The sequence below is a fragment of the Lepidochelys kempii genome, chromosome 7 (assembly GCF_965140285.1).
Source record: "Lepidochelys kempii isolate rLepKem1 chromosome 7, rLepKem1.hap1, whole genome shotgun sequence".
NCBI lineage: Eukaryota > Metazoa > Chordata > Testudines > Cheloniidae > Lepidochelys > Lepidochelys kempii.
The window spans coordinates 33,259,947-33,266,551 of NC_136386.1; positions in this window are offsets into that span (position 1 = coordinate 33,259,947).

Below are 6,605 nucleotides of genomic sequence, written 5' to 3' on the forward strand. Positions count from 1 at the left end.
GAGAGGGGGTGTATGGGGATAGATAGATAGAAGGGGTGTGTGGGGAGGGATGGATAGATAGATAGAGGGGGTGTATGGGGTTAAATAGATGGATAGATAGAGGGGGTGTATGAGGATGGATAGATAGATAGAGGGGGTATATGGGGAGGGAAGGATAGATAGATAGAGGGGGTGTATGGGGAGGGATGGATAGATAGAGGGGGTGTATGAGGATGGACAGATAGAAGGAGTGTATGGGGATAGATAGATTGAGAGAGAGAGAGAGAGGGGGGGGGGATGTATAGGGAGAGATGGATAGATAGACAGAGGGGGTGTATGGGGATAGATAGCTAGAAGGGGTGTATGGGGATGGATGGATAGATAGACAAGGGGGTTTATTGGGATAGATAAGTAGATAGATAGATAGATAGATGGGGTGTATGGGGATGGATGGATGGATAGACAGACAGAGGGGGTGTATGGCAATAGATAGATCAGATAGAGGGGGTGTATGGGGATGGATAGACAGATAGAGGGAGTGTATGAGGATGCATAGATAGATAGAAGGGGTGTATGGGGATGGATAGATAGACAGACAGAGGAGGTTTATGGGGATAGAGAGAGAGAGAGAGAGAGAGAGAGAGGGAGATAGAAGGGGTATATGAGGACGGATAGATAGATAGATAGATAGATAGAAGAGGTGTATGGCGATGGATGGATAGATAGACAGAGGGGGTGTATGGGGATAGATAACTAGAAGGGGTGTATGGGGATGGATGGATAGGTAGACGGAGGGGGTGTATGGCGATAGATAGATCAGATAGAGGGGGTATATGGGGATGGATGGATAGATAGATAGAGGGGGTGTATGGGGATGGATAGATAGATGGATAGATAAATAGAGGGGGTGTATGGGGATGGATAGATAAATAGAGGGGCTGTATGGGGATGGATGGATAGATAGACAGAGGGGGTATATGGGGATAGATAGCTAGAAGGGGTGTATGGGGATGGATGGATACATAGACAGAAGGGGTATATGGGGATAGATAGCTAGAAGGGGTGTATGGGGATGGATGGATAGATAGACAAAGGGGGTATATGGGGATAGATAGATAGATAGATAGATAGATAGATAGATAGATAGATAGATAGATAGATAGATAGAGGGGGTGTATGGGGTGGATAGATAAATAGAGGGGGTGCATGAGGATGGATAGATAGATAGATAGAGGGGGTGTATGGGGATGGATGTATAGATAGATAGAGGGGGTGTATGGGGATGGATGTATAGATAGATAGAAGGGGTGTATGGGGATGGATGGATAGATAGACAGAGGGGGTGTATGGCGATAGATAGATAGATAGATCAGATAGCGGGGGTGTATGAGGATGGATAGATAGAAGGGGTATATGGGGATGGATAGATAGATAGATAGATAGAGGGGGTGTATGGGGATGGATGGATAGATAGACAGAGGGGGTGTATGAGGATGGATGGATAGATAGATAGAAGGGGTGTATGGGGATGGATGGATGGATAGATAGAGGGGGTGTATGGGGATGGATGTATAGACAGATAGAGGGGCTGTATGAGGATAGATAGATAGATAGACAGAGGGGGTGTATGAGGTTGGATGGATAGATAGATAGAAGGGGTGTATGTGGATGGATGGATAGATAGACAGAGGGGGTGTATGGCGGTAGATAGATAGATAGATCAGATAGAGGGGGTATATGAGGATGGATAGATAGATAGATAGAAGGGGTATATGGGGATAGATAGATAGATAGATAGATAGATAGATAGATAGATAGATAGATAGATAGATAGAGGGGGTGTATGGAGATGGATGGATAGATAGATAGAGGGGGTGTATGAGGATGGATGGATAGACAGATAGAAGTGGTGTATGGGGATGGATGGATAGATAGATAGATAGAGGCGGTGTATGGGGATGGATGGATAGATAGAGGGGGTGTATGGGGATAGAGAGATAGATAGACAGAGGGGGTGTATGGGGATAGATAGATAGATAGGATGTATTGGGGTGGATAGATAAATAGAGGGGGTGCATGAGGATGGATAGATAGATAGAGGGGGTATATGGGGATGGATAGATAGATAGAGGGGTGTATGGGGATGCATAGATAAATAGAGGGGGTGTATGGGGATGAATGGATCGATAGAGGGGGTGTATGAAGCCAGATAGATAGAGGGGGTGTATGGGGATGGATGGATAGACAGAAAGAGGGGGTGTTTGGGGATAGATAGCTAGAAGGGGTTTATGGGGGTGGATGGATAGATAGACAGAGGGGTGTATGGGGATAGATAGGTAGATAGATATATAGAGGGGGTGTATGGGGATGGATATATAGATGGATTGATAAATAGAGGGGGTGTATGGGGATGGATAGATAAATAGAGGGGGTGTATGGGGATGGATGGATAGATAGACAGAGGGGGTATATGGGGATAGATAGCTAGAAGGGGTGTATGGGGATGGATGGATAGATAGACAAAGGGGATGTATGGGGATAGATAGAGGGGGTGTATGGGGATGGATAAATAGATAGAGGCGGTGTATGGGGATAGATAGATAGATAGATATAGATAGATAGATAGGGTGTATGGGGGTGGATAGATAGATAGATAGTAGATAGATAGAGGGGGTGTATGGGGATGAATGGATAGATAGACAGAGGGGGTGTATGGCGATAGAAAGATAGATCAGATAGAGGGGGTGTATGAGGATGGATAGATAGATAGAAGGGGTATATGGGGATGGATGGATAGACAGATAGAGGGGGTGTATGGGGATGGATGGATAGACAGATAGAGGGGCTGTATGAGGATGGATGGATAGATAGAAGGGGTGTATGGGGATGGATGGATAGATAGATAGAAGGGGTTTATGGGGATGGATGGATGGATAGATAGAGGGGGTGTATGGGGATGGATGGATAGATAGAGGGGGTGTATGGGGATAGATAGATAGACAGATAGATAGATAGATGGGGTGTATGGCGATGGATAGATAGAAGGGGTTTATGGGGATGGATGGATAGATAGACAAGGGGCTTTATTGGGATAGATAGATACAGGGGGTATATGGGGATGCATAGATAAATAGAGGGGGTGTATGGGGATGCATAGATAAATAGAGGGGGTGTATGGGGATGCATAGATAAATAGAGGGGGTGTATGGAGGCAGATAGATAGAGTGGGTATATGGGGATGGATGGATAGACAGAGGGGCTGAATGAGGGTGGATAGATAGATAGATAGATAGATAGAAGGGGTTTATGGGGATGGATGGATAGATAGATAGAAGGGGTGTATGGGGATGGATGTATAGACAGATAGAGGGGCTGTATGAGGATAGATAGATAGGTAGAAGGGGTGTGTGGGGAGGGATGGATGGATGGATAGATAGATAGATAGAGGGGGTGTATGGGGATGGATGGATAGATAGAGGGGGTGTATGGGGATGGATAGATAGATAGATAGATAGATAGATAGATAGATAGATAGATAGATAGATAGATAGATAGATAGATAGATAGAGGGGGTGTATGGGGAGGGAGGATAGATAGATAGAGGGGGTGTATGGAGAGGGATGGATATATAGATAGAGGGGTGTATGAGGATAGATAGATAGATTCATACGACTGGAAGGGATCTCGAGAGGTCATCTAATCCAGTTCCCTGCACTCATGGCAGGACTAAGCGTTATCTAGACCAGTGCTTCTCACACTATCTGATATGGGAGATTGGCAATTTTTTTTTCCTATGTGCGTGCAGACTGGCAGCTGATGGCTCACAGACCGGCACCGGTGCGTGGACCACCACTTTGAGTAGCACTGCTCTAGACCATCCGTGAGAGGTGTTTGTCTATCCTGCTCTTAAAAATCTCCATTGATGGAGATTCCACAGCCTCCCTAGGCAATTTATTCCAGTGCTTAACCACCCTGACAGTTAGGAAGATTTTTCTAATGTCCAACCTAAACCTTCCTTGCTGCAATTTAAGCCCATTGCTTCTTGTCCTATCCTCAAGAGGTTAGAAGAACAATTTTTCTCCCTCCTCCTTGTAAAAACCTTTTATGTACTTAAAAAAACTATTATCATGTCCCCTCTCGGTATTCTCTTTTCCAGACTAAACAAACCTAATTTTTTCTGTCTTCCCTCATAGGTCATGTTTTCTAGAACTTTAATCATTTTTGTCGCTCTCCTCAGGACTTTCTCCAGTGTGTCCACATCTTTCCTGAAATGTGGTGCTCAGAACTCGACACAATACTCCAGATGAGGCCTGATCAGCACAGAGTAGAGCAGAATTACTTCTCGTCTTGTTTACAACACTCCTGCTAAAACATCCCAGAATGATGTTCCCTTTTTTTTTTCAACAATGCTACACTGTTGACTCATATTTAGCTTGTGGTCCACTATGACCCCCAGATCCCTTTCTGCAGTACTCCTTCCTAGGCAGTCATTTCCCATTTTGTATCTGTTCAACTTATTGTTCCTTCCGAAGTGGAGTACTTTGCATTTGTTCTTATTGAATTTCATCCTACTTACTTCAGACCATTTCTCCAGTTTGTCCAGATCATTCTGAATTTCAATCCTATCCTCCAAAGCACCTACAACCTCTCCCAGCTTGGAATCATCCACACATTTTACAAGTATACTCTCTATGCCATTATCTAAATTATTGATGAAGATACTGAACAGAACCAGACCCAGAACCAATCCCTGTGGGACCCCACTCATTACGTCCTTCCAGCATGACTGTGAACCACTGATAACTACTCTCTGGGAACGGTTTTCCAACCAGTTATGCACCCACCTTATAGTAGCTCCATCTAGGTTGCATTTCCTTTGTTTGTTTATGAGAATGTCATGCAAGACTATTAAAAGCTTTACTAAAGTCAAGATATACCACGTCTACTGCTTCCCCTCACCCACAATGCTTTGACATCCCTGTCAAAGAAAGCTATCAGGTTGGTTTGACATGATTTGTTCTTGACAAATCCATGCTGTTACGTATCACCTTATTATCTTCTAGATCAGTGGTTTTCACACTTTTTTTCTGGGGACCCAGCTGAAGAAAACTGTTGATGCCCACAACTCAACAGAGCTGGGGATGAAGAGTTTGGGGTGTGGGAGGGGCTCAGGGCTGGGGGAGAGGGTTGGGGTGCAGGGGTGAGGGCTGTGGGGTGGAGCTGGGAATGAGGGGTTCAGGGTATGGGAGGGGGCTCTGGGCTGGGGCATGGGGTTGGGGTGTGGGAGGGGGTCAGGGCTCTGGACTGGGGGTGCAGGAGGGGGTCTGGGGTGGAACCAGGGATGAGGGGTTTGGAGTGCAGGAAGGGGTTCTGGGTTTGGGGGGGTCAGGGCTCTGGGCTGGGGATGAAAGGTTTGGGGTGCAGGAGGGGCTCCAGGTTTGTGGGGGCTCAGCGCTGGGGCAGGGGGTTGGGGTGCAGGAGGGGGTTCCAAGTTTGGGAGGGGCTCAGCGCTGGGGCAGGGGGTTGGGGCATGGGCACGGACTTACCTCCAGGAGCTCCTGGTCAGCAGCGCAGCTAGGGTGCACCATGGACTGTGCTGTACCCTGGAAAGAGGCCAGCAGCGGGTCTGGCTTCTAGGTGGAGGCACACAAGTGGCTCCCCCACACCAGTTCCCATTGACCAGGAAGCCAGTGTTGGGGGTGGGGGCAGTGCGTGGAGCCCCGAGGCCACCTTGCCTACAAGCCGGACCACTGCTGGCCACTTCTGGGGCACAGCATGGTGTTGGGAAAGGTAGGCACTAGCCTGCTTAGCTGGGCAGCACTGCCAACGGGACTTTTAACATCCCGGTCGGCGGTGCTGACCAGAGCAAGGTGACCCAGCACCTTACATGCCGTGACCCAGAACTGGGTTGCGACCCATGGAGTGAAAAACACTGTTCTAGAGGTTTGCAAATTGATTGCTTAATTATTTGTTCCATTATCTTTCTGGGTACATAAGTTAAGATGGCTGGTCTGTAATTCCCTGGGTTGTCCTTATTTCCCTTTTTATGGATTGGTACTATATTTGCCCTTTTCCAGTCTTCTAGAATCTCTCCCGTCTTCCATGACTTTTCAAAGATATCAGCTCCTTGAGTATTCTAGGCTGCATTTCATCAGGCTCTGGTAACTTGAAGACATCTAAGTTGTCTAAATAATTCTTAACTTGTTCTTTCCCTGTTTCTCTCTCTCTCTCTCTGTAGGAACAGAGGCTAAGAGAGAGAGAGAGAGTGTGCGTGCGTGTGCGCCCAGGGATGGCTATGGCTAACAAGATCCAGTGGCTAGAAGTTGAAGCTAGACAAAATCAGACTGGAAATAAGATCCCCATTGATCCCAGGGAGGGTCACTAGCCAGTGGGACACTATACCCACAGTGCTGGGTTCTCCATCACTGCCCACTTTAAAATCTCGTGGGGAGGTTTCTCTAACAGAGCCACTCTGATGGAAGCAGGAACTCATGCAGGGATGTCCTATGGCCCATGCTGTGCGTGTCCTATCAGGTATAATTCGTAACAGCAGGAGGTCAGACTAGTTGAGCACAGTGGTCCCTCAGAGTCTAAATAAACTGGGAGCTCTGTGCAGTGCCCGGCTC